Consider the following 12,500-nt stretch of genomic DNA (forward strand, 5'->3'; position numbering starts at 1 on the left):
TGACGTCACAATCATACAATAACTCGCTACCAATAGCGTCACAAACAGATTTTAATTGTTGTCCACGTTAGAACAAAGCAGAGATTTACGACAGCAATCTATAAGAACCCAATTGGTGGGGAAAATGGTCGCATCAAAAGAAAGGAACAATCGTTTGTCAAAAGGTGAAGAAGACTACAAACAACCAGAACGATTTTGTGGTATATAAGCGAATCGTTTTCATTTTCCTTTGGTACTTTCCACCAATAGCTTCTTACATTATTTACATTATTTACATTTGACGGATATTTGTCCTCATCTTGTTTGTTGTTAATACAACGTTTCGGCTGATATACCCTCCAGCCTTCATCAGATGCCCTGCGGAAATTTCGAACCTGGGTTCTCATTTCTCGGGTATTTTCCCGTTGTTGTTGTTGTTGTTGTTGTTATTATTATTATTCATAACAATTATGCCCTGATGCAGTACCAGGTAGTGGCTCTCGTGGCTTCTGATCTTAACTGATTGGAAGTGTTATTATGTACATTATTTTCTTGGTATAAAAGATCGGCTACAGCATATATTCTGCTCAATACCACAGATTTGCTTGTCAGTTGTTTGACTTTAGCCAGTTGAGCATGTCCCTTAGTGGCTGACGATATGTGCATCTCTGATCACGAGCTGAAGTAGTGGGAGAGCATCATAGTCATGTGTTGAGAGAGATTTTTGGGGGTTTGAATAATCCACCTATGGAAACATGGGTGTTTTGTTCAATATCCTTAAACAAACCTTATTCAGGGACCTTTTGAGCGGGATGGGTTACTCGACCAGAAGAAAATTCTAAGTGGGCCCCACCTGCAAGGTCATGATATGAGAGCACCATGTCACATACATATGGTTGTGATGGATGTGCCTAGTGTACCCTTATCAGACGGGTAGTCATGATGGGTATACTGGGCTTCGTATATTTTACCCCAGTGTCACTTTGATGGCATACACTGCATTCTCAATCAATAATAATAATAATAATATAATAATAATAATATAATAATAATAATAATAATAAAATAATAACAACATCGAAAAATACCTTAGGAATCATAAACCAGGTTCGAAATTTCCCCAAGACACCTGAGCAGGGCTGGAGGGTATATCAGCTGGAACGTTGTCTTAACAACAAACAAGATGAGGGCAAATATCCGTCGAATGTAAATAATGTAAATAATGTACACAATTCCTCATCTCTCAAATATAGAACTACGCTTTCTTATAGTTCACATTTGTTTTTGTTTGCAAGGACTTTCAGTTTTCAGTTTGTCTGATCTTTAACTTAGAACCATTAACTATTCATGAAAAATGTCCTGCAATTCTTCATTTCCTTCATTTATTGGGCAACTGCGAAAAATAAAAAATACTTTTCGCGCGCACACATATATATGCCCTTATTAATAATTATATATATGATTTAACCTTAATAGGTCCATTTTTATATGGTAGCCACTGATAAAAAATAAAGAAAAATTTTACCCTTCATGATATATATATAATTGCTATCAAGTTGAAAATATAGCCACGAAACACGTGTAGTCTATTTACTAATTATATACTATTTATTTATTATTTAGTACTTTATTTAGTTTTAGGTAAATGTTTTATCGTATCTTTAACTTCTTTCTATATAATATGATTTATATATCATTGTTGAATTGCTTCATGGTGGTTCTTCTCTAATTTACATATATATATATATATATATATATATATATATATATATATATATATATATATTATGAATGAACTGCACCCATGTTAGGGCATCACCTTGAAGCGTTTAATCGAATAAATCGTCTCTAGTACTTATTAGTCTGGTACTTATTTTGTTGGGGCTATTTACCGAATTACGGGGGCGTAAACAAACCGACATAGGTTGTCATGATTAGTGGACACAGGTGCAAACACAAAGGCGCACACATCTATCGAGCTGGCAGACACGTTTGCGCGCCGGGCGAAATGCTTAGCGGTATTTCGTCTACCGCTACGTTCTGAGTTCAAATTCCGCCGAGGTCGACTTTGCCTTTCATCCTTTCGGGGTCGATAAATTAAGTACCAGTTACGCACTGGGGTCGATGTAATCGGCTTAATCCGTGTGTCTGTCCTTGTTTGTACCCTCTATGTTTAGCCCCTTGTGGGTAGTAAAGAAATAGGTATTTCGTCTGTCGTTACGTTCTGAGTTCAAATTCCGCCGGGGTCGACTTTACCTTTCATCCTTTCGGGGTCGATAAATAAAGTACCAGTTTCGCACTGGGGTTGATGTAATCGACTTAATCCCTTTGTCTGTCCTCGTTTATCCCCTCTATGTTTAGCCTCTTGTGGGCAATAAAGAAATCTATCTATCTATCTATACATCCATCCATCCATCCATCCATCCACACATACATACATACATACATACATACATACATACATACATACATACATACATACAAACATACATACATACATACATACATATACATGCATACATATACACGAGGATATTCCACACAGTTTCCATCTACTATAGTTTGCAGCTATAGTAGAAAACTCGTGCCCAAAGTGTGCCGCACAGTGGGACTGAACCCAGAACGTCATGGTTCTAAAGCTAGCTTCTTAACCACACAGTCATGCATGTAACAATATTTCCGTTATTTAAGGCGGTGAACTAAAAATTCATGAGGTTTAAAATCGCTGGCATACATCCTAGGGTCGTTGGGGCTCGAATGCCATTCCACCACAACATGGACTTGGCCTCGTGGCGGAAGGTCAGTAATATCCCTCCTATCATGTATTGCAGCAGAATCATTCAAAGAAAATGCTTCCGTCTGCGCCGCTCTCGTATGACTTATTTGACAGCCAGAGACAAAATTTATAAAACAGCAAGGACATAAATCTTGAACATAAATCCATTTTCACAGTAGGGTTTATCTGTCCAGACAAGAATTAAACTAAAAATATTCCACCTGGAATGTATGCTGAATTTCTGAAGAAGCCCCAAGAAGTGTGACGTACGTGACCTCGCTCAAAATAACTTTTTTTACCTGAAGATATTAACTGCAAATTCCTCTGAAATTTTCCACTATGATGTTTATTACTTTTGAAATTTTAAAAAACCATAATGGGTTTTCTGGGCTAGTGTTTTTCTCATTTACTTTATTTCCCGTTAAAGACAACGCTGCAGGACACTGATTTATGTCGACGTATGTATATAAGTAAATGTCAAACGATGAGAGTAAGAGCTCACCTATGCATTAATGAATAAAATTTCTTCATTTGTGTATTAAGGCTACCATTGGTTTCAAATTAAGAAAATATATATGTATATATATAGGCGCAGGAGTGGCTCTGTATAGGCGCAGGAGTGGCTGTGTGGTAAGTAGCTTGCTTACCAACCACATGGTTCCGGGTTCAGTCCCACTGCGTGGCACCTTGGGCAAGTGTCTTCTGCTATAGCCTCGGGGCGACCAAAGCCTTGTGAGTAGATTTGGTAGACGGAAACTGAAAGAAGCCCGTCGTATATATGTATATATATATATATATATATATATATGTGTGTGTGTGCTTGTGTGTCTGTGTTTGTCCACCTAGCATTGCTTGACAACCGATGCTGGTGTGTTTATGTCCCCGTCACTTAGCGGTTCGGCAAAAGAGACCGATAGAATAAGTACTAGGATTACAAAAGAATAAGTCCCGGGGTCGAGTTGCTCGACTAAAGGCGGTGCTCCAGCATGGCCGCAGTGAAATGACTGAAACAAGTAAAAGAAAAAAAAAAAACAGAAAAAAGAAAAATATGTATGTGTGTGTACATGATGTATGTGCAAGTGTATATATGTGCATGTGCTCATGTACATAGGTACACATGTGTAAGAATGTGAATGTGGGCGGGTGTGTGTGTGCGCGTGGGTGTGTGTGTGTGTGTATGTATGTATGTATGTATGTATGTATGTATGTATGTATGTATGTATGTATATGTGTGTGTATATGTGATTACGTGGTGGCATACCGTGCCAGCTGTGAAGAATGAATAAGGTGACCTCAGATCGAAGGATTCACTTTTTGTCTTCTTCCTTCTTCCTCTTACTCTTTACCTTCCTCCTTCCTTCATCTTGCCCTTCTTCATGTTCTTTTCCCCTTCTTTTCCACCTTTTACTTTTACTTTTTCCTTTTTTCTTCTTTTCTTCTTTCTTATTTTTTCACACATTTATTTTTGTATTGTATTTACTTTTTGTATTGTTTTATCATTTTTATATTATTTTTTATATTAAAAATTTTTTTTTCTATCTTTTATTTTCTATTTTTATTTCTTATTAGTATAATTGTAAGAAAAGCTCAAAACCCATTAGAGTAACTGTAAAACATTACCATTAAAATAAAAATTATCCCCCCAAAAGCCATCTTTACTTTTTTCAAATATATTATACCGTACCAAGAAATTTTTTTTATTATTCTATTACATATATGTATGTATGTATGTATGTATGTAAGTATGTATGTATGTATGTATGTATGAATGTATGTATGTAAAGAAAATGGAGATTTACGATTGACATTTTGAATATAATTTATTAATAATAATAATATGATATAATATAACATGAATAAAAATGTAAATATTAATTACACATACACACACACACACACGCACGCACACGCACGCACACACACAAACACAAACACAAACACATGATAATGTATATTTATGGTTTCTTTTTTTCAAATGCTATTTTCTTAATAAAACTACGTAATTTTTATTTTGATTGAAATTTTAGTATAAGTAATTACAAATAATGAATATAGTGTAATTTATAATATTATTCACTATTAGCCTTGTGAAGACAAAGTATTGTAATTAATTTATTTTTTGCTATTTAACCATAATTAATAATGCGTTTTTTTTTTTCAGATGAGCGAATTTTTCTGAATATTTTGTCTGAATAAAATATATTTGTTTCCTAATAGTATGACGAATAAAAGAAGAATTTTCCTGCTCCGCCATAAATTCTTAGTATATTATTTAGATTTTTTATATATGAAAAATAATGGGCAGATATATTTCTAGATTAATATTATTAAAAGTGCGCAAGAATATTTATGACGATTATACTTTTTATTTATTTTATTTATCTTATTTTTTAATTTTTATTTTCATTATATTCTAAAATTATTGACGTTCATGCTTAAAACATATTTAATGCAGTCTATTCTAGGATTTAACAATCCTTACATGAAATTTTGTCAAATATTCCCCTGATGAGTTTCATACACATAAATATGAATTTTTTTATAAATTAGTAATTGAGAAAAAAATCAAAACAATTTGTAGGATTAATATTTGTATTTCTATTCATATTATATTATTATTGCAATATATTATGTTAATAAATTATATTTAAAATATGTCACTCGTAAATCTCCTTTTTCTTTTAATTTTTGTATATTGAATATATACCCTTTTGGGTTGTGAAAAGATTTTCTCTGCCATATTAGGTATTTAGTGAAAAACCAGGGGAAAAATTGGATGTTTTCCATCTCTATAAAAGAAATTGTTTTTCCTTGTATTGAATTATATATATATACTAGCAGCTAAGCCCGGTTTTACCCGGTCGGTTTGGATAAAGTGACTGTAAAACAGTTCTGTGTAAGCATTCGACTTGTTTGGGCACGCTTACGTTAAAAACAATTTTAGAATGACTTTTTCTGTCAAAACGCTAAAAATAATTGACCAACGAAAAAAAAACAAGATTCAACCAAATCAAATAATAAACCCAAATATTAAGCCAACAAAGATGAACCATGCCACTTCTATTGCGCGCGCGCGCACATACTCACACAAACATACACATTTTTACATACCCCCCTTTACATACACACACATATATTCACACAGTTGAAACGCTGTTTGATTAATTTTTTCAGTGTATAATTTTCATCATTCCACTACCAAGTATGACATCACCTCTTCCTTCCTTATTCATCTATCACCCCTTCCTTTCACATTCATAAACACAAGAGTATTATTATAGCAGATTATCTCGGTAATCATGGAAGCTATGATAAAATACAAAGCCCAGCATCACCACCGGATCATTCTACACATCTGTGTAATTTTTCGTATACATATATACATACGGACACACATATCTATATTGCGCGAAAAATTACAGAGATGTGTAGAATGATCCGGTGGTGATGCTGGGCTTTGTATTATATATATATATATATAACGTAAGCAAACTATGTGTCTGTATGTATATATGCATATATATATATATATAAACAAACGATGTGCATTGCGCTACATGAATGTATCAAGGGTAAAACAGAAAGAATACAAGGGAAAAAGTTAAACGGAAGCAGAGTAAACGGGATAGTAGATGAAAACTAAACGGACAGGAAATTAGACGACAATTACACGGAATATTCGCAGCTGAGTTTTCCTCTTCAGTCAAAGACGCAAAATAGCATAACAGTTTCACGCCAATTACCTTTGATACTGTTCAGTTTTGTAGGCGCCAGTACTTTTATTAAGCTTCTGGGAAAAAGCTAGCGAATGTGCGTCAAGATAGAAGCAAACAAGACGTTATATAAATACAACGGACAGCAAATTATGCATATACAACAGCACGAAGCCTTACGGCTATATACGAACGAAAAAAAAACATACTGATAATTATAAATGCAGCAGAAAGAGCGTTGTAGCTGTCGAACGAACTAAATGGGATTGTGCAAAGAGAAAATAGAATAAGTCCGAAAGGACAGAACGGACTTAACAAGAGCGTGACCAGTCTGGTCACAGGTAGGGCAAAGAAGAACGACACTGCTTTTACCGGGCACCGATCACGTGGTATGGAAGTGAAAGTGTTGAGAGAAGGAAGAAGGGGTGACAGAGAGAGGGAGAGAGAGAACGAAGGTGCAGAGGTAGAAAGAGAGAGCAAATGACCAAGAGAGAGAGAGAGAGAGAGAGAGAGAGCGAAGGGACAGAGTAAGAGAGAGAGGGGGAGGAAAGTGCAAGCGAGGGCGGAAACGGATGGAGAAAGGGTGAGTAAGAGCAGCAGTGGAAGAAGATAGAGTAAGAAGGAAAGAGGAGGGACAGAGAGAGAGAGTGTGTGTGTGAAAGAGAGGGAGAGAGAGAGAACAAAAAAGGGAAACAAAAGGAGAAAGAGTGGGTATAGGGTTAAGGGTGGCACAAAAATATTCAAAAAATATTTTACGATAGGCATAGGAGTGGCTCTGTGGTAAGTAGCTTGCTTATGAATCACATGGTTCCGGGTTCAGTCTCCCTGCCTGGTACCTTGGGCAAGTGTCTTCTACTATAGCCTCGGGCCGACCAAAGCGTTGTGAGTGGATTTGGTAGACGGAAACTGAAAGAAGCCCGTCGTATAGATGTATATATATGTGTGTATATGTGTGTGTATGTATATGTTTGTGTGTCTGTGTTTGTGCCTCCCCCCAACATCGCTTGACAACCGATGGTGGTGTGTTTACGTCCCCGTAGCTTAGCGGTTCGGCGAAAGAGACGGATAGAATAAGTTACTAGGCTTACAAAGAATAAGTCCTGGGGTCGATTTGCTCGACTAAAAATTAAAAAGGGCGGTGCCCCAGCATGGCCACAGTCAAATGACTGAAACAAGCAAGAGAGTAAAGAGAGTAAAAGAGTAAGCGGTGTGCATTGCGCTACACGGATGAATCAATGGCGCATGCGCATGATAAACACGTACGCACGCACGCACGCACTCGTATATATTACTGGGTACATTCAGTAATACTAATTCAAAAACCACTTCAACGCTGTCGATTAGTAATTTATGCCATTTTTCTAATACACTGCAAACTTTTTATTCCGGAGTAACTATTTCTTTGTGTTCGTTTTACGAAAGATACAACTATAAATACGCATTCATTCTCAATATGTACATAAATATATATAAATATATATACATGCATGCATATACATATATATGTGTGTGTGTATGTGTGTGCTTTTACTATTTCAATGCATACTTTAAATATATACCATCAGTGCTTTCAATTTGGGCTTTTTTGTGCTTATTTTCCGTTGTTTTATCTTTCATACTAAAATTTTACTTGTACATCACTCACTAAATATTCTTTAAATCTTTCGTCTCAGAGTTTTTCTATTTCCTCTTTTTCCCCTTTTTTATAAAAATTATCCTTTCACTTTATACGTGCTTTCAAAATGTCCTTTCAATATTTTGTCTCCACGTTCTTTTTTTTCAAAATATCCTTTAAATACATATCACTCCCAAAATTTTGTTTTTCCTATTTCCTTTAAGCGCTCTTTCAAAATATTTAAATGTTTTGTCTTAGCTTTCTTTCAAAATGCCATTTAAATATATTTCACTTCTAAAATAACATTTTAAATATTTCCTCTTGGCGATCTATCAAAGTATCTTAAAATATTCCATCTAAATATTCTTTCAAAATATCATTTAAATATATACATCACTTCCTAAATAACATTTTTTAAAAGACAAAGATCAACAAAATAACTTCTGAAACGTCACCCTCGATGCAGACACAAATACACATAAGATGAAGTATGTCTCAAAATAAAGAACTTACTATGTAACCAACTATTACGAATGGAAGAGATAACAATACAAGAAAAGAAGCAGAAAAGATACCCAAATATGAAGTTACAATAATTTTTTTTAAAAAGCTGACGGGAAGGATGTTGCTAACAAGCAACGAACATGTACAGAAACAAAATAAGATGAAAGCAAAATGTAAAAAAAAAGTATAGGAAAACACAAATAGATATCCCATGAAACAAAAGCAAAACAATATAGAAAAAGATAGTCGAACATGAAGATAGACCAAAGTTGACAACAGATGAGAACAACTAGAATAGACAACTAAAAAGAATCCGATTAAAAATACGATAACAATGACTGCAGCAAAACTAAGAACAATTCACTTCGAAGAACGATAAACTGGAAATGGTATAGGTATATATATACATATACATAAACATATATACTTATACGTGTGGGTGTATCTTTGTATTGTGCGCCTGTTTGTGTTATGTGTGTGTATAAACGCAGATGTTTATGAAACCGAAGTTACAGCAGTGCTCCAAGACATCATAATAGAGAAGAAAAATTACATCGGTATATGCGAAGGCAATTTTAAAAGCTGTTTTGCACGTCACCAGTTTTTTTTGTTTTTGTTTTTCGACATGTTTATAAAAATAAGGCCACTAAATTTGCTAGCTTTCTATGGGATCTAAAGACCAAATGTATGCCGCATGCAATCAAGTGGAGAATAGTGGAGAAATCTTCGCTATATATATATAAATAAAAGAGATGCAAGCTATATGTCGTATATTATGTACGTATGTATATATATATATATATATATATATTATATATATATATAATACATTATATATGTATAGGCGCAGGAGTGGCTGTGTGGTAAGTAGCTTGCTAACCAACCACATGGTTCCGGGTTCAGTCCCACTGCGTGGCATCTTGGGCAAGTGTCTTCTACTATAGCCCCAGGCCGACCAATGCCTTGTGAGTGGATTTGGTAGACGGAAACTGAAAGAAGCCTGTCGTATATATGTATGTATATATATATATGTGTGTGTATGTGTTTGTGTGTCTGTGTTTGTCCCCCCAACATCGTTTACGTCCCCGTAACTTAGCGGTTCGGCAAAAGATGACCCCAAAATGGGACCGCTTGTGTTGGATTACATGCTACAAGCAGTGACCTGACATGCAAATACATACATACATACATACAAATACATACATACAAATACATACATGCATACATACATACATACATACATACATACATACATACACACACACACACACACACACACACACACACACACACACACACACACACACACACACCACACACACACACACATATATATATATATATATATACGTACATGCATACGTAGAAAGCTAATCCGAAAAATAGATTCAAACAATCAAAGGAGCTGTCAAAATCTGTAAAACTTTCCAGAAGTTTAGCATTTAAGTATATATACGCATGTCTAGACATGCAACTATATGCATGAAAATACATACAGAAAGCAAACATACAAACCTGCACGTGCACTGACACCAGATGCTGCACATATACACACAATTTTAGTTGTTTTCGTCATTAGACTGCGGCCATGCTGGGGCATCACCTTGAAGAATTTTTAGTCAAATGAATCGACCCTATTGCTTATTTTGTTCATATACACATTCGTGATTCCACCTAATTTCAATCCAAGGAATTCACTCGCAACGTATTTGTCACTCCAAGCTATAGAAGAAGACACTTGCCCAAGGTGCCAAGCAGTGGGACTGAAACCGGAACCATGTGGTTGCAGAGCGAGCTTCATAACCACACAGCCATTTGTTTTTCTCTTTGGTGACCTATGACGAAGATTTTACAACTTCGAGTTGATAATAACGACGTATAGCACATTTTCGTTATTGTAACTTCTTTTATTTGTCCACTTGTACATATAGGTTTCACATTTTGGCACAAGGCCAGCAATTTTGAAGGGAGAGGCTAAGTCAATTACATCGACCCCAGTGCTCAACTGCTACTTATTTTATTGACCCCGAAAGGATAAAAGGCAAGGTCGACCCCCGTGGTATTTGAACTCCGAACGTAAAGACAGACGAAATGCCGCTAAGAATTTTGCCCGGCGCAGTAAAGATTCTTCAAGCTTTTGTCTCCTTGTACATATTGGAAGACAAACAGGGTTGAGTTATACATTTCCTAGAACAATTTATTTTCATTGGTTGCAGTATAATTTCATATTTGAAAGTAGCCTATTGGTTGACCTAGACACTCCCACGAGCAACCGAACAACGTACTATCTCATCCCCCATTTTTCTTACACATGTGGATTTTACCCTGCCCATTTATATTAGATTCTAGATAAAGCTTCATGCAGCGTAATACCCAGCCCCTAACCTTTTCAAACTTCCAGAACACGCCTCTTACAACATTGTTCAAACCTGAGGCTGCAACGAACCCAAACATACCCTCCCGTTCATACGCTTTGAAAGAGGGTATTTTCACTCGAAATATTATTAGTTTATTAAAGAGAGATGTGAGTGTATATGTATACATACGGACATATATATATATATATATATACATATATATGTAAAGATATATATATACATATTTGTGTGTATATATATATATATATATATATATATGTGTATATATATATATATATATATATATATATATATATATATATATATATATATTGCGTACATACATATATAAACTCATATACACACATTTATGTATATATATATATATATACATATACATATGCATTTCTTCATACATAGAAATATACATATATGTAAATGTATACATACATCGAGACATGCATACATATATATATATATAATATATACATATATAATATATATATATATATATATATATATATAATATATATATATATATACTATATGCATATCAATCTATCTGTCTATATATATAATGTATAATGTAATCTATATATATATATGTGTGTGCGTGTGTGTGTTTGCATGTATATATATATATTATATATATATATATATATATATATATTATATATATATATATATAATATATATTCATATTCATATTGCTTGCGTTGCATAAATGCCAAAGTGCACAATGAAAACCTGTTAATAGACGTAGTGGTGCCAAATATTGCCTATTTTTGCCAAATAAATCAACACCAACACCGCTTATCCGCTTTTCCATCGAAAAAAATATTAAAATGTTCATTGAGGACGCTCTTAGTGCATGATATAATCTATTTTATCAAAGAGCTGTCACTTTCGAGGACTTCTTTGCTATGATAGTCTTCAACGAAGCACCAAATATAAATTGTCATTTAATATTATTTCGTCTAACTTATCAATGGTAGTGATCCACTCCAAGCTAAATTTACGAGATAATATTATTTAATATTAAATATCATATTTGCTTTTAGTATCTTTACCCGTTTGTGATAAGCGCTGTTACGTTCTGTAAACACGTGTAATACATTACATAATATGCAATAATAATATAATATATGATATAATATAATATAATATAATATAATATAATATAATATGATATGATATGATATAATATCGCCTATTTTTGTTCGATCACTGTCAGTATAACGAAACACCGGTATACAAAAATATGTAGCTTGAATGTAGCTTGTAAAATGATAGAATGATTTCATATTTGTTAATACCTGAAGGATTATTGCAAGGAACTTGCCATCAAGATTTTTCGGATCATATACATACATACATACATACATACATACATACATACATACATACATACATACATACATACATACATATGTATTCTTTTTTTATTCTTTTATTTTTTAGTCATTTGACTGCAGCCATTTTGGAGCACCGCCTTTTAGTCGAGCAAATCGACCCCAGGACTTATATTCTTTGTAAGCCTAATACTTGTTCTATCG

The 12,500-nt window shown here is 34.2% G+C and overlaps 1 protein-coding gene across 1 annotated transcript in view; it reads left to right on the forward strand.

Moving 5' to 3' along the window:
* The first annotated feature begins 59 nt into the window (after positions 1-59).
* Positions 60-12,500, forward strand: part of LOC115216637 (putative uncharacterized protein DDB_G0282133) — a 99,213-nt gene continuing 86,772 nt past the window's right edge. The window contains exon 1 of the mRNA XM_036506586.1: positions 60-200. The gene's annotated coding sequence lies outside the window, so the exon portion shown is untranslated. The remainder of the gene's footprint in view (positions 201-12,500) is intronic.

Source organism: Octopus sinensis, linkage group LG10 (assembly GCF_006345805.1).
Source record: "Octopus sinensis linkage group LG10, ASM634580v1, whole genome shotgun sequence".
NCBI lineage: Eukaryota > Metazoa > Mollusca > Cephalopoda > Octopoda > Octopodidae > Octopus > Octopus sinensis.